The sequence below is a fragment of the Felis catus genome, chromosome C2 (assembly GCF_018350175.1).
Source record: "Felis catus isolate Fca126 chromosome C2, F.catus_Fca126_mat1.0, whole genome shotgun sequence".
Lineage (NCBI taxonomy): Eukaryota > Metazoa > Chordata > Mammalia > Carnivora > Felidae > Felis > Felis catus.
The window spans coordinates 56,453,175-56,466,989 of record NC_058376.1 but is presented as its reverse complement, the minus strand read 5'-3'; the positions used below and the strand labels follow the sequence as shown (position 1 = coordinate 56,466,989).

Below are 13,815 nucleotides of genomic sequence, written 5' to 3'. Positions count from 1 at the left end.
GAGAGACAGAGCATGAACGGGGGAGGGGCAGAGAGAGAGGGAGACACAGAATCGGAAACAGGCTCCAGGCTCTGAGCCATCATCAGCCCAGAGCCCGACGCGGGGCTCGAACTCCCGGACCGCGAGATCGTGACCTGGCTGAAGTCGGACGCTCAACCGACTGCGCCACCCAGGCGCCCCACAATGGTCAACTTTTGAGAGGCAGATTTGCATAGACATTAGCAAAGGGAGCAGTAGCTTTGAATCCTGCCATTCAAATTCTGAGTTCAAATTCTAGCTACCTCTACTTCTAGTTGTACGATTTGGGACAACTTACCTAAACTCTAGTTTTGGGTTTCCAACCTGCAAATGGGAAAAATAGCATAGAGTTATTGCAAGGTATGTATTGCGAGGTAATCTATGTAAAGGATTTCTGGCAGTATAGTAAATAGAATCTAAGCATATACTAACTGTTCTCTTTAATCATAGAGATACATGAAAAGAGTATCAAGTATAACTAAACTTCAAAAATCTTTAAATTAATATATCCCAGCTTCCCTAATGAGCAATGTCTGTGTAAATGAGTACTGAGTATTGAGCACTGAGTACTGAGTATTAAGCATTAACTTTTAGAGATTAAGAAATTTAAATCTCTTGGCATGACTTTCATTTCAGAGGCATACAGCTAGGGAGAAATGAGTGACCAGACAGACTCCCACCACCAAAAAAAAACATGCTTTATATACCAATGTCTTTCCAACTCTGATCGATATCCCAATTAGAAAAGTTGGTCTGTATCAGTGGGAAAACTTCTGAAAAGCCCACAAAGTTTTCTTTCTGTAGGGCATTAAGAATTAAAATGCCCATCTGTCCCAAAGCAGATACTTCTTCTTCTGTCTTGTGATTTCTAAACAATGAAAATGATACCAGTAACAATGACCTCAATGCCAAGGTCTTCCCCTATTAAAATTGGTGGAAATGACGTGGTACCATTCATCATCCCTAGGCAAAAAGGACAGTGGGTACCCTGAGTGTGTGGGGGTTATTTTCTTCAGTTTAAAGGTGGCAGGTGGCAGCAAAATGGGTCCAGTTAAAGTTGCAAGTCAGAAGGGCACCCCCTCACAGAGGAACAGTGAGTTAGCAGTACAGGAAATAGTGAGTGGTCCAGGTTCAGAAGTGGCCATCATAAGGGAGCCACCTTAGAGTGATGGGCAAGAGCTATTCACCTAGATTCTGGTGTACCGTCTGTATAGGAGGTCTTATAGGATCATGTGTGTTTATTCCAAAACCTACTATGACTGTCATTTATAGCTTTTATCAAACTCATCATTAATAGCCAAATGGTAAAAGAAATCTTATGGAGATTCTAAATGCTTATAATAATAAATACTCTCATAAGATAAGGTTTTGTTTTTTGTTTTTGTTTTTTGAGATCTCATCTCTCATTTCAACACTACAAGAGCGGTCTTAAAAATAATGTTTTGGGGAACAAAACAGTCTAGACTTAAAGGCATAGATCATGTCAGTCTCTACAACCTAGACTCTACCAATTTCTAGAGTCAATAACATCAAATTAAAGTTCTGGGGATATCTTTAGATTTTCCTCCAGGAAACTGACAGGCATATCCTGAGCTTCAGACTACAAGCCTCTCACCACTGTGGGTAGGTATGGTTTCTCCTCTCGAGCCTTATGATAGATACACAGAGAATGGGATGAAATTAAAAATAAGACTTCAATCACAAGTTCTTAAATTAACTTATATAACAACTCACCCTTTCATTCATTTATTCAAATAAATTGTTAATGCCACACACTATACTGTGTAGTTGTGAACTACATAGGTTCATCCAATTGTTAATTCAACAGATGTGTTCAATTGCTGCTTCGAACCATACATTTTTCCCGGTGCTGGTAACACAGCAAGAGGAACTAAAAAGCATGACCTTTTTTTTCACAAAGCACACTTTTTTTTTAATGTTTATTTATTTTTGAGACAGAGGGAGACAGAGCATGAGCAGGGGAGCGGCAGAGAGAGAGGGAGATACAGAATCCGAAGCAGGCTCCAGGCTCTGAGCTGTCAGCACAGAGCCCGATGCAGGGCTCGAACCCACGAACCGTGAGATCATGACCTGAGCTGAAGTCAGACGCCTAACCGACTAAGCCACCCAGGTGCCCCTACAAAGCATACTTTATGATACAGGAGAAAGAAAATAAATACATAACATTTCATACAGTATGTATTATGAAGAAGAAAAAAACATAGTATCATAAAACAACTTAAGACAGAGTGGTCATGGAAGAGCTCTCTGAGGAACTAATTTTTATCCTGGAACCTACCTAACAAGCACAACTTAGTTACATAGAAATCCAAAAGATCAGGCCTAGCATGAAATGACCATGAACCTGGCATCCTAGGACATGTAAAGCAGACATGGGTGGTGGGACTATAGTGAGTAAGTGAGATGGATAGTGGAAGAAACAAGAGTATGGGGTGGGCTGAGGTCAGAAACTCCTAGGGTCTACAGGATCCAGTAAGCAATTTGGATCTTACTGGACATCACTATAGACTCACTATAGTCTCCTTCATTATCCCCAATTGTATGAGAAGATAGTGGACTGTTTGATAAAAATCCATTTTTAACTAAGCACCTTTCCATGGTGTTTTAAAATCTGTCACCTACCATTTTTAGTTTGCTGTGCAAGTTTTTTAATCATTGTGGTCACTTTCCCACAGTCTATGATCAAGTTTTGCATTACATCTCTCATGTTTCAACCAGCTATCTCAAGAGAAACAAACTGTGAGTTTTCAAATACTTTAATAAGTACATTATACTGGGTCAACCTTATAAAGGGACTCCCTCTCTCTTAATGTGACTGACTGAACAACACTGAGTGACCCAGAAACTGGCAGAACATTTTATCAATTAAGACTATTTGTCATCACAGCTTTCAAAAGAAACAAGAGGACCAATGAAGAGCTGAATGTCAGAAATAGTGAATGTCACTCTTTTTTATTGCAACGGATAAATAGGCACATCCAAGGTATTCTTTCCATCAAACCATTTTCCCTTACTTTCCTGTTGTATATTTATGAGACAAGTCCACTAAAAAGGACTTTATTTTTTGCCCTTCAGTAATGTAGATACTGAATTTATTGTTATCATGATTTATTTTGTCCAGATATAATTGCAGATTGCAATACCAATAGAATTTCCAATACAATGTTGAAATTCATCACTGGCATAGTAACATAGGGGAAAGGTCATTGAACTATAAGCAGAAGATCTGGGTTTCAGGTTTTCTAGTGATTTGCTGTTTGACCCTAGGAGATACACCACTGGTCTTTCCTGACTTTACCCATTTACGTGATGAAGCACTTTTTTAGTGGCATTTTTAAAATTCTCCTTAGGTACTAAGATAGTTGAAACATTCTTTTTTTTTTCTTTTTTTAGAAACCTGCGTCTAGCATGTACAGGCTCATACACAGTACCAAATCATTGTATGCTACCTCTTTTTACTTCTGCATTACTCAACTATGCAGAATAATAGTAATATACTATTACTAGTGTATTACTGCCTACATGTTAGTCAGGACTCAACTGCAACTAGCTTATGAAAAAAAAGGAGGGGAGTGGGAAAGATATTGGCTCATATAGCTGGGAAGGACAGCAGGGGTCCAAGCATTGAAATGACACTCTCTGATCTTTTACTCTCTCATCCTGGCTACTCTTTGGATTTTGACTATTTTCTCCTACTTCAGATGGCTTCCGGCATGAGAGCAGATGGATGGCATATAACCAGAAGCAACTCCAACTTTATATCATCCTAGATTATAAGCCAGAGAAGGAGAGATTTTTGTCACCACCTTTTGCATATAAAATCCCAGGAAGACTCTTAACTGGCTCAGAAAGGAATCTACCTAGCTCAATCACTGTGATCAGAGAAATAACTGGTCATATTCACTTTCCTATGATTCAGAGGGTGATAAGAGGGCACAGTTCACTGAGTTGCAGCCCCATCTCAGATATTACATGTAAGAGAAGAGTTCCTCAGAAGAAGGTGGTAATATTCTTTCAGGAACCAAAAGAAGGATACTACAATGAGAAAAATTGGCATAAATACCAGAGTCCGTACTGCAGGTTTACCCTCACAACAACAAAGAATTTTCTTTTGATCTTTAGTATGGACCTTGGTTCTTTCTGTTGATATATGCAAGGATGTTAAAAGTCTAACTGGATTGTCTCTTCTCTCTTCTGGAGAAGAGATTGTGCAATTTCATTATTTGCAACCAATGTACCTTATTCAAGTAGCTATTCAATAAATATTTGGTGATAATTAAGAAGCTCTAGTTGCTATAAGCCAGTTTCATTTTACATGTAACTTTTTATATTATCTGCTTCTGCTATTTTTGGCTCATTATTGTGGAAGAGTGTACTGTTCCTAGACACTTAATCTGTGTCAGCTTTAGCAAGCTTTTTTTGTTCATTAGGCAGTGCTTGATCTCTTCTGACAGCTTCAATCCTATAATGCTCTTCCCCAAAGGCTGTACTTAAAGTCTAGATATCTCTATACATCATAGAGGTTCAAGTTCATGACTTCACTTCTTATTAGACTCTTACTGAAACTCCAAGGATCCTAGATATTTGTTATATACCTATCATCTATAAGCACTATTATTAAAGACTTTGCAGTACCTGGCCAGAATTTTTAAACCTGTAAGGTCACAGAATGGGTTTAGTAACTGAATCATTATATTCCTTTTCTTTCCATTGATCCTTCAGGAATGAGAGATCATATGCATAAATCCATATTCCTCCACCTAGCCTGTGATTTATAAATAAAGTGAAACAATTTTACTGATGAGGAGTAAGCTCTATATAAAACAAAAATGATGGTTATTGTTTCTTTGCCTGACAATTATCCTTTATTTAATTAAATCAGGTTGAGTTTATGATAATAATATAGAAAACGTATCTTTCCATGCATCAAGTGTGCTTTGTTCTATACCTCTATCACATTTGAATACATCCATAGAACAATAATTAAAAGGTATTTACTAGGTCAATGAAAATTTCCCCCAAGATAATTTTTACACAAAATTTAGTACATTACAGTGCAGGGAAGACCTGCAATCTAACTATATCCACAAATTTTTTTCTATTTTGTTTTTGTTTTTGTTTTATGCTAAATGTAGCTAATTTTCTTAGATGTCTGTAATACTTAACACAATAATCTTTGGTAATTGTTATGCTTCCCACAAGTTACAACTATATATATTTTTTAAGATATGCTTTTTCTACTATATAGTGGGCATGACTGGCAAGACTATTGTAAAAAAACATTTAAAGTCGAAGGCTGCAATAGAAGAAAATAGGCTTCATGGTTATACATTATGCTGCAGCACATCTTCCCTGAATCCATGCTCCTTCTGGTTACTACAGTATTTCTGTTAATATTTGTAGGCAATGTCCTTGAAAGAGTGTTGGGTATTCCTTTCTTACTTTGAATTTTCTGCCTTTAATTCCTGTATTTCTATTCTCTCATAAATACACTCTAATTAGGCTTTTTCCTCACTACTCTCTTCAACACATTCTTTTTTTTTTAAGTGTTTATTTTAATCACCGGTACTCATCACAAATGCTCTCCTTTATCCTCATCACCTATTTAGCGCCGCCCCCCCCCCCCCCCCGGCCAACCATCACTTTGTTTTCTATAGGTAAGAGTCTGTTTCTTAGTTTCTCTCTTTTTTCCCCCTTTGCTAATTTGTTTTGTTTCTTAAACTCCACATATGAGTGAAATCATGGTATTTGTCTTTCTCTGAGTAACGTATTTCTTTTGCCATTATATTCTCTAGCTCTGTCCATATTATTGGAAATGGCAAGATTTCTTCCTTTTTCTGGCTGAGTAATATTCCTTGGTATATATACCACATCTTCTTTATCTGTTCATCTGTCAATGGACACTTGGGTTGCTTTCACACTTTGGCTATAGTACATAATGCTGCTATAAACATAGGGGTGCATATATCCCTTTGAATTAGTGTTTTTGTATTCTTTGGGTAAATACCCAGTAGTACAATTGCAGAATCTTAGGATAGTTCTATTTTTAACTTTTTGAGAAAACTCCATGCAATTTTTCACAGTGGATGCACCAGTTAGTACTCCCAACAGTGCACAAGGGTTACTTTTTCTCCACCTGCTTGCCAACACTTGTTTCTTGTGCTTCTTGTGCCTCCAGCTTTGTTTTTCAAGATTACTTTGGTGTGGATCTGCTTTTGTTGATTTTGTTGGGCATTCTCTGTGCCTCCTGGATCTGGATATCTGTTTCCTTCCCCAGATTGGGCAAGTTTTCAGCCATTATTTCTTCAGATAAATTCTGTGCCCCCTTTTCTCTCTTTTTCTTCTCGTGGGACTCCTATAATATGAATGTATTGTTCAAGGGGGTCTCTCAGTTCCCTAAGTCTGTTCTCATTTTGCATAATTTTCTCTCTCCTTTGTTCAGCTTCATTACTTTCCATATTCTATCTTCTAAGTCATTAACTTGTTCCTCTGCTTCTTCCAGTCTGCTGTTCCTTCCATCAAGTGTATTTCTCATTTCATTTATTGAGCACTTTATCACTATTTTATTATCTCTGTGTTAAGGATCTCATTCATGTCTTCCACTCTTTTCTCAAACCCAGTGGGCATCCTTATGATCACTGCTTTAAATTTTCCATCAGGCATGTTACTTATATCTGTTTCTTTTAGGTCTCCAACACTGGCCTTGTCTTGTTCTTTCATTTGGACAAATTCCTCTGTTTTCCAATTTTGTCTAAGTCTCTGTGTCTGCTTCTGTGTGTTTGGAAAGTGAGCAGCATCTCCTGTTCTTCAGAGTAATGGTTTTAGGAAGAAAACGTCCTGTAGTGCCCTTCCATGTAGTGTCCCCTGTTCCCCAGGGCCTGGCACTTCCAGGAATGTCTCCAATGTGTGCTGTGTGTGCTCTGCTGTTGTGTCCTAGATACTTTATCCTTCAGGTTAGTCATCTCCAGAGGTTCTCCTTGCCTATTGTGGGCGGTGCTTGGTCCCTGGCCTGAATGTGACTCATTTTAACTAGGTGTGCTCTCTGGTCTACTTGTGAAATGAGACCTGTCACCATCATCACTGGAACTGAGGCCTCACAAAATTCCTGGGTTGAGATATGCAATGATGGAAGGGGGTTAGGCCGGTCTTCTTGGGGAGGGAAACTGCCATGTTGCCTGAGGCAAGTGTGACTAGGAGCAGCAGTTCCACCTGGGCTTGGTATAAGCAAATTAGGTACCAAGTATTGGCACTACGCTGGTTCCCACAGGTGGCTCTGTGTTTATGTTGAGGGGCAGGGGAAGGAAATGACACCTGCCAGTTCCTTTGTTCATGTAGTGAATGCTGCCTCTTTGGGACATGCTCCAAGATGAGCAACTAACCTCCTCACTGTGTCCTCCAGGCACTCTTCAGATCACTGTTTCCACACAGTATGTCTGCGGGCTCTAAGCCCTGCCTTCTTTCCAAGAGGAGCCCCAAAGTCCTCCAACCTCTCCCAGAGACAAGCACTCTGACCTTCAGAATTCCAACCTTAGGTGGCTCAGTCAGTTGAACATCTGAATCTTGATTTCAGCTCAGGTCATGATGCCAAGGTCATGGGATTGAGCCCTGCATCAGGCTCCACATTGGGCATAGAGCCTGCTTAAGATTCTCTCTTTCTCTCCCTCTGCCCCTCATCCATGCTCACACTCTCTAATAAAAATTAAAAAACAAAAAATAAAAACAAAATACATACAACATACAAAATATGTATTAATTGACTGCTTATGCTATCAGTAATTCTATCAGTCAACAACAACCTATTCGTAGTTAAGTTTTGGGAGTGTCAAAACTTATACATAGGTTTTCGACTGTACAGGGGGTAGGTGCCCCAACCACGGCATTATTCAAGCAACAACTATATACCATTCTCCTGCTCAAAATTCTCTAATGGCTTTCCATCATAATCAGGATAAATTCCAAAATCCATTCCATCATTTGCAAGATCCTCTGGGATCTGATTACTGCTTCCCTCTATGAATTCACTTCTCATCACTCTTTGCCCCACTCCAGTCCCTGACTTAAACTCTTTACTTCCAGTACTTCATTTGGCTTTCTCTCTCACTTCATTCAGACCTCTACTCATATATTACTTCCTCAGAAAGACTGTCCCTGACATGCTGCCTACAAAAGTAATTCCTTTCTTATATTCTATCTATAAAAAAAAAACTTGCACTTTTTAAAAATGGTATTAAGTGCTTGTAAACTTATTTATTAATTGCACCTTGCACAAGAATATTACCTTTGTCATAAGGAGGCTCATTCTCTCTGTATGTCTTTATATTTGCATCTCAGTGCCTGGAATAGATCTTATTGGTGTATAAATGAAAAAGAACTGATTGATGAATATAAGGGAAAATGACCACAGATTCTTGCACATAGTAAGTTTTAATAAAACTGTACTGAATCTCCTATTCAATATATGCTAAGGTTGTTCCCCAATATTCATTTTGGAAAATCATAATCCATGGGCTGATATGTTTATCAATGAAGACCTTGAATACTCTGCATGTATTATTAATGTACTTTGTATTTTATAATTATTCCATTTAGAAAACCACACGCATACACACACACACACACACACACACACTTAAACACATACATAAACACTTCAAACATTTGATTTTCCCAGCCTGCTGACATGTTTTATTAGACACCATATTTAAGATCATTCTCTGCCAAACAAACAAAAACTGAAGGAATTTGTCACCACTAAACCAGCCCTACAAGAGATCCTAAGGGGGACCCTGTGAGACAAAGTCCCAGAGACATCACTACAAGCATAAAACATACAGACATCACAATGACTCTCAACCTGTATCTTTCTATAATAACACTGAATGTAAATGGATTAAATGCACCAACCAAAAGACATAGGGTATCAGAATGGATAAAAAAACAAGACCCATCTATTTGCTGTCTACAAGAGACTCATTTTAGACCTGAGGACACCTTTAGATTGAGAGTGAGGGGATGGAGAACTATTTATCATGCGACTGGAAGCCAAAAGAAAGCTGGAGTAGCCATACTTATATCAGACAAACTAGACTTTAAATTAAAGGCTGTAACAAGAGATGAAGAAGGACATTATATAATAGTTACAGGGTCTATCCATCAGGAAGAGCTAACAATTATAAATGTCTATGCGCCGAATACCGGAGCCCCCAAATATATAAAACAATTACTCATAAACATAAGCAACCTTATTGATAAGAATGTGGTAATTGCAGGGGACTTTAACACCCCACTTACAGAAATGGACAGATCATCTAGACACACGGTCAATAAAGAAACAAGGGCCCTGAATGACACATTGGATCAGATGGACTTGACAGATATATTTAGAACGCTGCATCCCAAAGCAACAGAATATACTTTCTTCTCGAGTGCACATGGAACATTCTCCAAGATAGATCATATACTGGGTCACAAAACAGCCCTTCATAAGTTTACAAGAATTGAAATTATACCATGCATACTTTCAGACCACAATGCTATGAAGCTTGAAATCAACCACAGGAAAAAGTCTGGAAAACCTCCAAAGGCATGGAGGTTAAAGAACACCCTACTAACGAATGAGTGGGTCAACCAGGCAATTAGAGAAGAAATTAAAAAATATATGGAAACAAACGAAAATGAAAATACAACAATCCAAACGCTTTGGGACGCAGCGAAGGCAGTCCTGAGAGGAAAATACATTGCAATCTAGGCCTATCTCAAGAAACAAGAAAAATCCCAAATACAAAATCTAACAGCACACCTAAAGGAACTAGAAGCAGAACAGCAAAGGCAGCCTAAACCCAGCAGAAGAAGAGAAATAATAAAGATCAGAGCAGAAATAAACAATATAGAATCTAAAAAAACTGTAGAGCAGATCAACGAAACCAAGAGTTGGTTTTTTGAAAAAATGAACAAAATTGACAAGCCTCTAGCCAGGCTTCTCAAAAAGAAAAGGGAAATGACCCAAATAGATAAAATCATGAATGAAAATGGAATTATTACAACCAATCCCTCAGAGATACAAACAATTATCAGGGAATACTATGAAAAATTATATGCCAACAAATTGGACAACCTGGAAGAAATGGACCAATTCCTGAACACCCACACTCTTCCAAAACTCAATCAGGAGGAAATAGAAAGCCTGAACAGACCCATAACCAGCAAAGAAATTGAATCGGTTATCAAAAATCTCCCAACAAATAAGAGTCCAGGACCAGATGGCTTCCCAGGGGAGTTCTACCAGACGTTTAAAGCAGAGATAATACCTATCCTTCTCAAGCTATTCCAAGAAATAGAAAGGGAAGGAAAACTTCCAGACTCATTCTATGAAGCCAGTATGACTTTGATTCCTAAACCAGACAGAGACCCAGTAAAAAAAGAGAACTACAGGCCAATATCCCTGATGAATATGGATGCAAAAATTCTCAATAAGATACTAGCAAATCGAATTCAACGGCATATAAAAAGAATTATTCACCATGATCAAGTGGGATTCATTCCTGGGATGCAGGGCTGGTTCAACATTCGCAAATCAATCAATGTGATACATCACATTAACAAAAAAAAAGAGAAGAACCATATGATCCTGTCAATCGATGCAGAAAAGGCCTTTGACAAAATCCAGCACCCTTTCTTAATAAAAACCCTTGAGAAAGTCGGGATAGAAGGAACATACTTAAAGATCATAAAAGCCATTTATGAAAAGCCCACAGCTAACATCATCCTCAACGGGGAAAAACTGAGAGCTTTTTCCCTGAGATCAGGAACACGACAAGGATGCCCACTCTCACCGCTGCTGTTTAACATAGTGCTGGAAGTTCTAGCATCAGCAATCAGACAACAAAAGGAAATCAAAGGCATCAAAATTGGCAAAGACGAAGTCAAGCTTTCACTTTTTGCAGATGACATGATATTATACATGGAAAATCTGACAGACTCCACCAAAAGTCTACTAGAACTGATACATGAATTCAGCAAAGTTGCAGGATACAAAATCAATGTACAGAAATCAGTTGCATTCTTATACACTAACAATGAAGCAACAGAAAGACAAATAAAGAAACTGATCCCATTCACAATTGCACCAAGAAGCATAAAATACCTAGGAATAAATCTAACCAAAGATGTAAAGGATCTGTATGCTGAAAACTATAGAAAGCTTATGAAGGAAATTGAAGAAGATTTAAAGAAATGGAAAGACATTCCCTGCTCATGGATTGGAAAAATAAATATTGTCAAAATGTCAATACTACCCAAAGCTATCTACACATTCAATGCAATCCCAATCAAAATTGCACCAGCATTCTTCTCGAAACTAGAACAAGCAATCCTAAAATTCATATGGAACCACAAAAGGCCCCGAATAGCCAAAGGAATTTTGAAGAAGAAGACCAAAGCAGGAGGCATCACAATCCCAGACTTTAGCCTCTACTACAAAGCTGTCATCATCAAGACAGCATGGTATTGGCACACAAACAGACACATAGACCAATGGAATAGAATAGAAACCCCAGAACTAGACCCACAAACGTATGGCCAACTCATCTTTGACAAAGCAGGAAAGAACATCCAATGGAAAAAAGACAGCCTCTTTAACAAATGGTGCTGGGAGAACTGGACAGCAACATGCAGACGGTTGAAACTAGACCACTTTCTCACACCATTCACAAAAATAAACTCAAAATGGATAAAGGACCTAAATGTGAGACAGGAAACCATCAAAACCTTAGAGGAGAAAGCAGGAAAAGACCTCTCTGACCTCAGCCGTAGCAATCTCTTACTCGACACATCCCAAAGGCAAGGGAATTAAAAGCAAAAGTGAATTACTGGGACCTTATGAAGATAAAAAGCTTCTGCACAGCAAAGGAAACAACCAACAAAACTAAAAGGCAACCAACGGAATGGGAAAAGATATTCGCAAATGACATATCGGACAAAGGGCTAGTATCCAAAATCTATAAAGAGCTCACCAAACTCCACACCCGAAAAACAAAGAACCCAGTGAAGAAATGGGCAGAAAACATGAATAGACACTTCTCTAAAGAAGACATCCGAATGGCCAACAGGCACATGAAAAGATGTTCAGCGTCGCTCCTTATCAGGGAAATACAAATCAAAACCACACTCAGGTATCACCTCACGCCAGTCAGAGTGGCCAAAATGAACAAATCAGGAGACTGTAGATGCTGGAGAGGATGTGGAGAAACGGGAACCCTCTTGCACTGTTGGTGGGAATGCAAATTGGTGCAGCCGCTCTGGAAAGCAGTGTGGAGGTTCCTCAGAAAATTAAAAATAGACCTACCCTATGACCCAGCAATAGCACTGCTAGGAATTTATCCAAGGGATACAGGAGTACTGATGCATAGGGCCACTTGTACCCCAATGTTCATAGCAGCACTCTCAACAATAGCCAAATTATGGAAAGAGCCTAAATGTCCATCAACTGATGAATGGATAAAGAAATTGTGGTTTATATACACAATGGAATATTACGTGGCAATGAGAAAAAATGAAATATGGCCTTTTGTAGCAACGTGGATGGAACTGGAGAGTGTGATGCTAAGTGAAATAAGCCATACAGAGAAAGACAGATACCATATGGTTTCACTCTTATGTGGACCCTGAGAAATTAACAGGAACCCATGGGGGAGGGGAAGGAAAAAAAAAAAAAAACAGGTTAGAGTGGGAGAGAGCCAAAGCATAAGAGACTGTTAAAAACTGAGAACAAACTGAGGGTTGATGGGGGGTGGGAGGGAGGAGAGGTTGGGTGATGGGTATTGAGGAGGGCACCTTTTGGGAAGAGCACTGGGTGTTGTATGGAAACTAATTTGTCAATAAATTTCATATAAAAAAAATAAAAAAAAAATAAATAAAAAAAAAATAAGATCATTCTCTGAAACTTCTGGTGATAAAACTGTAAGTTTAGTTTTAATGTATGTTTATATTTTGTTGAATACTTATTATTACAGAATATGTCTATATATTGAATATGTATTATTGCAAAATGATTTTACATATATTGAAACTTTATTGATATGTATTATTGTAGAATAGTAAGTCAATTTCATTATCTTAAATATACTTAAATGCATTTATCTTAAACATAGTCAATTACATTATTCTGCAATGTCTTTTCTAAAGCATGTGATTTTATCCTACTTAAATACTTTATTCTTTAAAGTTTTCATTTTGTATACTTTTTTTAAATAAAAAGGAAAAACATAATTTTCAAAAATTACAAAGGAGTAAAATGACATTAGAATATTCTATGAATGAATTACATCAGGCTAAAGAGCAGATACAGACAATATTACTGTTATACTATAAGCTTATTCAAGTATTTCACATCTTTTTTCTCTTTTAATGCATTATCCTAGCACAAGATAAAAATAGTGTACTGGGGAGTGCCTGGATGGCCCCATCAGTAAAGTGTCCAACTTTTGCTCAGGTCATAATCTCACAGTTCGTGAGTTCGAGCCCCGCATTGGGCTCTGTGCTGACAGCTCAGAGCCAGGAGCCTGCTTTGGATTCTGTGTCTGCCTTTCTCTCTGTCCCTCCCATGCTTGCACTCTGTCTCTGTCTCTGTCTCTCTGTCTCTCTCTCTTAAAAATAAATAAACATTTTTTTTAAACAGTGTAGTGGATATAAGGTGAAATCTCAGCAAACCCAGATGACAAGTTTTCTCTCTTCATAAAAAAAAAAAAGTGCAATGAAAAAACTCATCTTCTCTTGTCT

The 13,815-nt window shown here is 38.1% G+C and overlaps 1 long non-coding RNA gene across 7 annotated transcripts in view; it reads right to left on the bottom strand.

The window, feature by feature from the left end:
• Window positions 1-13,815, bottom strand: part of LOC123379948 — a 341,728-nt gene that overhangs the window by 255,613 nt on the left and 72,300 nt on the right. For 6 of the 7 annotated variants that reach the window (XR_006585048.1, XR_006585045.1, XR_006585047.1 and 3 more), the window contains one exon: window positions 317-342. The exons of the other annotated variant lie outside the window; for it this stretch is intronic. This is a non-coding gene — a long non-coding RNA (uncharacterized LOC123379948). The remainder of the gene's footprint in view (window positions 1-316; window positions 343-13,815) is intronic. 7 annotated transcript variants of the gene reach the window in all.